General features: G+C 47.9%; 1 long non-coding RNA gene across 1 annotated transcript; it reads right to left on the bottom strand.

Moving 5' to 3' along the window:
• Positions 1 to 4,733: 4,733 nt before the first annotated feature.
• LOC128117396 (uncharacterized) lies at positions 4,734 to 8,469 on the bottom strand. The gene is made up of 4 exons (XR_008220802.1): positions 8,400 to 8,469; positions 7,460 to 7,744; positions 6,292 to 6,539; positions 4,734 to 5,127 (listed from the first exon to the last, which is right to left on the bottom strand). It is a non-coding gene; the product is annotated as an uncharacterized LOC128117396 (long non-coding RNA).
• Positions 8,470 to 8,862: the final 393 nt, after the last annotated feature.

The following is an 8,862-nucleotide window of genomic DNA, read 5'->3' as shown; positions in this document are numbered from 1 at the left end:
AACTGATCCCTGTGGACCCTGTGGATCAGTCCTGTCAGAGAAGCCAACCGCCTCCTGCTCCTGAAGGCTTCAGTATCTCAGGAACTTGAGAAGGAAGATGACGAGGCCGTGACTGGGCCTCTGTGGCCCAGACGTGGTCTTCACAGGCAGCCATTGTCATTTTCATCTCAGACCTAACAGGACTGGCCTGTGAGGTGGAGGAGAGGGGACCCATCTGTGGGTCTGTGGGATCTGTCTCCTGCCACCACCTCTGACCTTTCTGTGGCATTTGAAAGCTTTCCCACTTCCAGACTCCCTGAGACTCCAGCAGGATCATTCACACAAGACTGTGAAGGATCTCAGAGTCTGAGGGGGCCTGTCTCCAGAGGGCCATGTAGGCTGCAGGCTCCATGGGGACATGTAGGCCACATAGAAGTATAAGCTTCTGCAGGCTGAAAATACTATACTTCACACTTGTCCTTCACAGGATGCAGAAACACACACATATTCTTCCTGCATATGAACACAGACAGACACATACCTGAGAACATATACATACTTTACACAACTCATGTACACATAACACACATACACAGACACATACACACTCACATATACTCCTGCATATATCAGACACATGTATGCACAACTAATGCCTTTGTGTGTGTGTGTGTGTGTGTGTGTGTGTGTGTGTGTGTGTGTGTGTATACATGCAATTTTGGATATACGGCCATATACTCATACATACATAGACAGACACATAGACACACATATATGCACCACATATAAATACTTCCCACACACAATAGCAATATGTATACATATATATACACATATATACACAAACATATAGAAACATATACAAATGTAGTAAGTATACAGAAATATACACACATACATAAGAACACACATGCACATACACACATGCAATACAGGCAATATGCACATACTCATGAATAAACACAGAGGCATGCATGCACACCCCCGGGCTCTGGTCTTCCTGCCCTACACCTTTGCACAGGCTGCCTGCTGAGCCCCTCCCCATGCATGCCTCCCGGTTAGCAAGCCTCCTGTCACAGCTTTCTTTCTTCCTCTGTCCACATCAGAGCCATAGTCACATCTTGGCTTCTGGATCCATCATGTGCTACCTAAGGACAAAGGTTTCACAGGACCAGAGAGAGGGGAGGTCACACCATGTGGTCTCTAATGGGCAAGTCACAGCAGGTAGCCCTGCTTCAGGCTGGGCTTGAGTCAACCACTCACCTGCTGTGTGACTTTAAATAATGGTCTATTTATACACTTCCCTTCACCTGATAAACAGAAACTGATTCATGTTTTTCATTCAACTCTATGAAGTGCCTATGGGGTACTAGCCACTGCAGTGAGCTCCATGGATCCAGGCTTCCAGGGGGCTTTTAAACTTCTTGTGGGAGACAAACTCCCAGTGGTGCCTACTCCCCAGAGGAACACTCAGTAGGGCTAAGCAGGGGCACGATAGGGAAGGTACCCTGCATCTCTGTAGATGATGCTTCCTCTAAGTCTAGATGTGGGAGGGGCTCCAACCATGTGGATGCTCTGTGAAGTGTCCATCCAGAGGCAGGACACTTGTAAAGACAGGTGTGCCTGCCCCTGGTCATGTTGGTCATGTTGGGTTCCATAGACCGTGGTGAGGATTTGGATCTACTTTTTGAGTGCAGTCAATGAGGCTGTCCGTGGAGGGGGTGATGGATTTGAACCAGGGTCAGAGTAGCTGCATGGAGGATGGACACACAAGTAGAGATGAGACAGACAGGCGAGGGTGTTGTGACCAAGAGACTGGCTGGATATGTGAGCAGAGCTGGTCTGAAGGTAATCCAGGTTCAGGTCAGAGGAGCGTGGCACTGCCCAGTGAGCAGAGCTGGAGACGGAGCAGGCAGTTGTGAGAGAAAGGGCTGGATAGAAATCGGCTAGTAAATCTAGAAGGGTGAGTCTGGGGGAGAGGGACAGGGGTTCTGTGTGCAGATAGTGTTTAATGTCACGGCGATGATGGGGTTGCCCGGGGATAATAGCACCCTGTCCCAAGATTATCGTGAGACACAGACAGGCAGATCCAGGGCCGCTTGGCTTGTAATAAGCACCAGGGCCATCAGCTCAAATAAACAAACAAGCACAGCCATCTGGCAGCTTCCTATAGGAATGGAACTCTCTGTAGTGATTGGCCAGGGTATCTAGTTAGGAACAGGCAAGGCTTGGGGACCCAGGACATTGTGCCATTCCCTCTGGCCTGTGGGTGTTCAGGTGTATCTTATAGCTTGCAGGAGCAGGCCCAGGGGAGGGAGTTTTTCTGCATCCAATGCATGGGTAATATGCTCAGTGACCAGTGCATGGGAGGAGGGGACGGTGCATTTCTGCACAGTGCAGACCTGGCTGCAGGTGAGGTAGAGTTCTGAAGAGTATCCAGAAGACAGTGCCGGGCCCACATCTAGGCAGGTGCTCAGGGCTCTGAAAGGGTGGCGCAGGACAGAAGGTACAGGATTGTTGTGGGGGCTTGGTGACATGATGGGAGTGGGATGCTCCAGGAGGCTTGGCCACAGAGGGTAAAGGAGGCTTGGGACATCTGCCAAGATCAGTGCTCAGACCCAAAGTGTCCCATCAGACTCTAGGCTAAAGTGTGCTTGAGGGTCTATGGATGGGAGGTAGGGAGGCTGTTGGATTTGTGGAATGACACTGGCAGGTAGTTCCATCGCAGGCACTTCTCGGGGAGTCCTTTTGGTGGCATAACAGAAAGACGAGATGGAGCCACAAAGCCCATTTGCAGATTATTACATGAGCCTCTCAAAATGGCAAGCTGGCTTGGGCCCAGGTAGTGGCAGTGGATAGATCTGAGGCTATGTCAGAAGTGATGACAGCTAATGCCGGGTCTGGTCACATGCTTCTGATGCCATTAGCTACCTGTTCACATGTCCAGGAGGCTTGTCTGCAGAGTGCCGTGTGGAAGCCAGGGTTGCCACACCCCTCTGCCCTAACTCTGTACTCCCTGTGAGCAGAGGTGAGGTGAGCGATGACTGCAGTCCTTCCTGTGGATAGCGACTGCGCATGGCAGTCTTCATGCACCAGAACCTTAAAGACAACTGGGAGAGGTTTTCATGAAGGCCCAATAGGTCTCTGTCATGTTGGGTTTAAGCAGCAGCCACAGGGCGCACACAGCGCTCAGGAATCCAAAGAGGAACCTCATTGTCCTGAGGAAAGACATAAACAAAACCCCGGGCCCACACCAACACCAGATCAGGTCTCCTCCAAGTGCTAGTAGAAAGATCTTTCCATCACTCCAGAGGGTGATTTGCAACAGGAGACCTCCAGTGCTTATCTGCAGTGAATTCTCCAGCAGAATCTACCGATAAAAAATTTAAAATATACAAAACAAGGGAAAGAATAGAATGTGGATGGGCCTTAATGAAAAACTCTCCCCTTTTGATGCCAATGGGAATTGAGAGCCCAATATGGCTAGCTTTGGCAAGCATTAATGTAAGCCTAGGAACTGTAGCCATGCTTTTGGATTCTCCAGAAGAGCTGCCAGCCTAAGTCGTGCTGGGATCAAGAAAAATGGGCCTTGGCGGTTCGTGTTCCTGGAGTTATGTCCATGCCAGTGGATGTCCACACGCTCCAGAAGAGAATTTGACATTGCTGCTGCTGTTGTTGCTGTTATAGTAGAGGCGGCCACCGCTGCTACTGCTTCTGGGATTACCATTTCATAATTGGTTACTACAGTTAGCACAGTGGAGACCCTGGCAGCAAAAGTAGCTACCACAGTTAGTTAATCTTTCATTCTATTGGGCATGATAAATTTAATTCAATAGTTATATACATTTCGATTGGCTTTGAAAATTATAAATTTATAAACTCAAGTTCCATATGCTTTTGGGATAACATCTTACAAGGATTCCAATTTGCAGTAAGGCTCATTAAGGAAGGGAATGGCTCAGTTGCCTTTAGCCTACTGGCTATGGGTGGGATAGGACCTCTGTTGGTCTTTTCTGTGTCAAAAACACAGATTACAAGCCCAGTGCCACTTTGAGATCTTTGGCAGCAGTTAACTCTGCAGCTCACACACGATTGAGCCTGTATGATAATGAGTATTCAAAGACGGGTAATGCCTGGGGGGTGCTCACCAACCTAAAACAGAGCGCCTGTGTGGCCTGGGCAGGTGTTTCCATGACGGGTAAGGTGACCTGCTGATGTCCCACGCAACCTAAGTCAGAAGCTCATTTTTTAGTAAAAAGGGGGACCTGTAGGGTCCTGGGCCCTGTTTTGGGTAACTGTTGCCTTGCTTGCTGACCTTGATCTTGATATCTTCCCTATGGTAATTCCCTGCCAGGTTCCACCCTCCTGAATGCTTAAGGGAAGTTCCTTGTCTGTGTTTCCTGCATAATGGATGCTAACAGCTTAGATGCAAGATTGTAAAACATCTGTAGCGAACTTCTGCCCTCCGGGGTTCTCACATTGTGCTGTAAGTCTGTATTTAAGACCTCTTCCCTCCTTCAATAAACAGCATTCGGCATAAAAAAAATCTAAATAAAAAAAAAGATAACTGGGAATCTGCACTTGACATCTTGGTCTTACACCATCTCCGCTCTGCTCATGCCGTGACAATAAGCCCATGCTGACCTTCTCTGGTGTATTAATTGGCTTTCTCTTGCTGTAACAAAACATCATGACCAAAAGTAATTTGGGGAGGAAAACGTTTATTTGGCTTACATGTCCTAGTCACAGTCCATCAAGAAGGGAAGTCAGGGCAGGAACTCAAGGCAGGAACCTGGAGGCAGGAGCTGAAGCAGAGGCCATGGAGGAGTGCTGCTTACTGGCTTGCTCAGTTACTTAGCATATACCATCCAGGACCACCTTCCCAGAGGTGGCACTGCCCATCATGGGTTTGACTATCCCACATCAACTATTAATCAAGAAAATGCCTCCACAGATTTGCCTGCAAAGCTGATCTGATGAAGGTATCTTTTCAGTTGAGGTTCCCTCTTCGAAGATGGCTTGTATCAAGTTGGCAAAAAATTGTCCCAACTGGTGTCTCAATCTTGGATAAAAGAAGTCATCAATCCAAGCAGAGGCAGAGTCCATGTGCCAGTTTAGGGTAGACTCAGGGACACTTGGAGCAGGGCTCTAAGTTGGAAAGACAGTGTGTAACGTTAGTGAATATTTGCCTGGACTTCTGGTTTTTTTTTTTAACTCATTGTGCCAAGTGTCCCTGGTAGACTCAGCCTTGCCCAGGACAGCAGTCTTGGGAATAACACCTGCTTTGTGGTTAATGCAAGTTGAAGGTGTGGGTCCAGCTGCATCTGAGTGGCAATAAGATTCTGGTTATGGGGTTTCTCCAATCCTGGGGCTCAGAGACGGTAAGCACATGAGCCTAGTTCTCAGGGTTTGACTCAAATGTGAAGCTCAATAATGGAGGATGTAGAATAAGGTCCCAAAGATGTCTGTGACCTATGTCTGGGCACTGCAAAGCATCTCCTCACACGGAGAAAGGGATTTACAGATGGGGTGAACCTGGGGATCTTGACATGGAAGATGATTCCAGATTCTACCAGTGGCCCAGGGTTAGCACAAGTTTTCTCATAATGGAAGCAGGGTGTCAGGGTCAGAGGGAGGGAGGGACAGAGGGAGGGAGAGGAGGGAGGGAGAGGGAGAGGAAGAGGGAGAGAGAGGGTGTGCAGCTAGCTTTGAGGATGTGCTAAGAGCCACAGATTGAAGCCAGCCTCTTGGAAGTAAGGGGAGGTCTGGGCCTTGGGTGAAGGGGCCAGAAGAAGTGGGAACAACTGAACTCTTTCCTGAACCAGAAGACTCATCACCCCTGGTTAGGGCTTTCCGTGTAGAGATGACTCAGAACCCACATTGCTACATTGGCAAAGCTTTGGAGATATCCTGCTGCCCGCTGTAATCCTCATCTGCATACTTGTCCCCAGCGATGAGTGAAGTGGGGCAAGAGGTCCCGTGAACGGCAGATTTCTAGATGGGATTTCTTTTGAAGTTTAACAGCGGGCTCTTTTCCTTTTTCCTTCCTCTTCCTTCCATCCTTCCTCCCTCCGTCCCTCCATCCCTCCGTCCCTCTGTCCCCCTCCTCTCTCTCTCTCTCTCTCTCTCTCTCTCTCTCTCTCTCTCTCTCTCTCTCTCTCTCTCTTCTTTCTCTGTATCTCTAGCTGTCCTGGAATTCATTATGTAGGTTGATCTCAAACCCACAGAGATCCACCTGCCTCTGTCTCCTGAGTGCTGGGATTAAAAGTGTGTGCCACCACACCCAGTTAGGTTATTTTCTATATGACTCACCTCTCCACTTCTGTGTCAAAATATTGACAGGAACAGCTTCCCTGAGGAAAGACTTGTTTGGACTTATGGTGTCAGGGATCTCAGCCCACCATGGTCAAGGCATTGCCAAAGCATCTCAGTATACAAAGCCTGTGGAGCAGCAGTCCAGGAAGCAGAGAGAAACACAGGGCCAGACTGGAACCTTCCAAGGCTTGCCCCTCGTGATCAGCTTCCACCAGCAAGGAATCACCTCCTGAAGACTCCACAGCCTGAAACATCACCACCAGCCAGGGAACAAACATTCCAAGTCTGAGTCTATGGGGCATGTTTCAAATTCAAACCGTAGCATTCTTCTCATGGCCCCTAAGAGCTTACTACCATCTCATAGTGCAAAATGCTTTGCATTAGGACGGTAAAAAGAAAGACTGGACCAAAGCAAGACCAAAACCTAGTTGTACAACCATTAAATCCTATGGCTCCATGTCCAGGATGAGGAGCACACAGTGGCCTCGCCAGAATTCTAGGTGGTTTGGGTACCCTCTTGTCTGTGGCACTGCCACCTGAAGTAGATATGGCCTCTCTCTTGGGCTGGCTCTGTTTGGTGCCTAAGGCTTTCTTTGGTTGAGGCATTCCTGGTCTCTCCAACACTCTGGGTTCTCCTTTGCAGCTCAGGATTAATCCTCACAGTTTCTCACACTGTCAAAGGCCTTCTAAGGGAATCTGACTGGATTACTCATTGCTTGGACTGTCGGGCTTTCTCCTAAAATCTTGGTGCAAGCCTCCACGAGCCCATAACCCTTACATTCTGTATACCTTTCAGATGAACACCATGTGGACAACCTCACGTCCTGCTGGCTTGGGAAGGAGCCACGCCCCTTTGGCCCTGGCTGCACTGGCCTCTGAGCCCCTGTATGGCTGAACTGTGAAAGTAGTCTACAGCTCTTTCTTTTTAAAGGAATGCACTTCAAATTGACTCCCACTTTTTTTTAAAAAAACAAACAATCAAACATAATTTCTTTATTGGGAATTCTTTGGGAATTTCATGCCATGCACCCTAATTCCACTGACCTCCTGGTCCCTCCTCCATATCTGCCTATCACCCCTGCAGTGGCCCCCAAAAGAAAAATTAAAAAATCAAAACAAAACAAGCAAACAAAAGCAAGAGCAAAACAAACAAGCAAAACCTCACCTCTTCATTTCTCCTTTCCCGCCTCTCCAAGAGCTCTTCATTCCCCCTGGTGGCACTGGGAGCCGTGGTGTGTCACACAGTATACTCTTTTCTCCAACCAACTTTACTAGCAAATGTTCATTGCAGTGAGTCACTGGTCTGGTTCAAGACCTCTGGTTTCTGGTACACCATCATCGCTGGATCCTCACCGGAACTCCTCGGGGATATCCCACAGCCACCCCAAGTCATGGAGATCCTGCTGGTGTTATTCCACAGGACCAATCCCTTCATGAGCTCCAGCAGGTCCTAGAAGGGGTAGATGTTAGGGTAGGCCAACCCAAGGCCCAGGCTGTGGGCCTGGGTGGTAGCTGAGCTGGTCCTTCAGGGCCACTGGGGCCACCTGCCTCAGGTGAGGGGGTGGAGTTGGTGGCTACTTTTGTATCCTAGAGCCTTTGATGGGTGAGGTCTCACTCTCAAGCACCTTTCCTATTGCCACACGGCGAAGTGTATGGCTTCTTTAAAAACCATTTTAATCCTTTTAACAACCCTAACCATTTTACCCACAACCGTTTTGTCTGCAACTTTGATACCCCCCTTTGTTGGCCAAATTGCATAGATTGTCACATCTTTCTGCTTTACTTTTTATTCCCAATTCTCACTATAAATGTGGCTAAAAGCAAACATCAATAATCATGGTACAGCCTGATATTATGCTGTTCTGAAAATTTAATTTAAATTCTACCAAATTAATTATTCCATTATTTAAAATTCAGCCTTCTTTGGATTTTCAGAATACAAGAAAATAAGTTATGAGTAAATTCTTTGACGGAATGTGACTCAAACGGCCTCTTATCCAGTTCTAAGTAGAGTCCACATCCCTCTCTGAAACATCCCTGTCTGTATTTCTATCAGGATTCTGGTCTTTTGAATGCTCATCAGACTGGCTCATTAAACTACATACGTATAGCATCGTAGGACTTCTCTAGCTCACATTCTTCAGATTGTTCCAAGTTCTTCCAGCAAATAAGTTCTAAAGGATAAAGAACACCACAATCAAATTTAGTAACGGTAACAGCATCAACTCCACTCCTGGTACCAACTTCTATATTAGTTATTTTTTGCATCACTATGATAAAGTATCTGCCAGAAGCAGCTACTGAGAGGAAAGGCTTACTTTGACTCAAGGTTGGAGGGTATTTCAGCCCACTGTAGCGAGGAATGCTTGGTAGAAATCTCAGTCAATGGCAGCAGGAGCGTGTGGCTGTGTCTGTTCACATGTTGGCAGATCAGAAAGCAGAAAGTGAAGAAGGAATCAGGGGCTTTTATCCGTCCAAGGCCCACCCCTAAGCACCTGCTTCCACCAGCTAGGCCTCACCTCCTAAAGCTTTCACAGCCTCACTAAGAAGCACCACCAGCTGGCAGCA

This window comes from Peromyscus californicus, unplaced genomic scaffold, assembly GCF_007827085.1.
Source record: "Peromyscus californicus insignis strain IS unplaced genomic scaffold, ASM782708v3 Scaffold_21__1_contigs__length_65335640, whole genome shotgun sequence".
Lineage (NCBI taxonomy): Eukaryota > Metazoa > Chordata > Mammalia > Rodentia > Cricetidae > Peromyscus > Peromyscus californicus.
The sequence above is the reverse complement of the archived record's forward strand: the minus strand, read 5'-3'. Positions and strand labels throughout refer to the sequence as shown.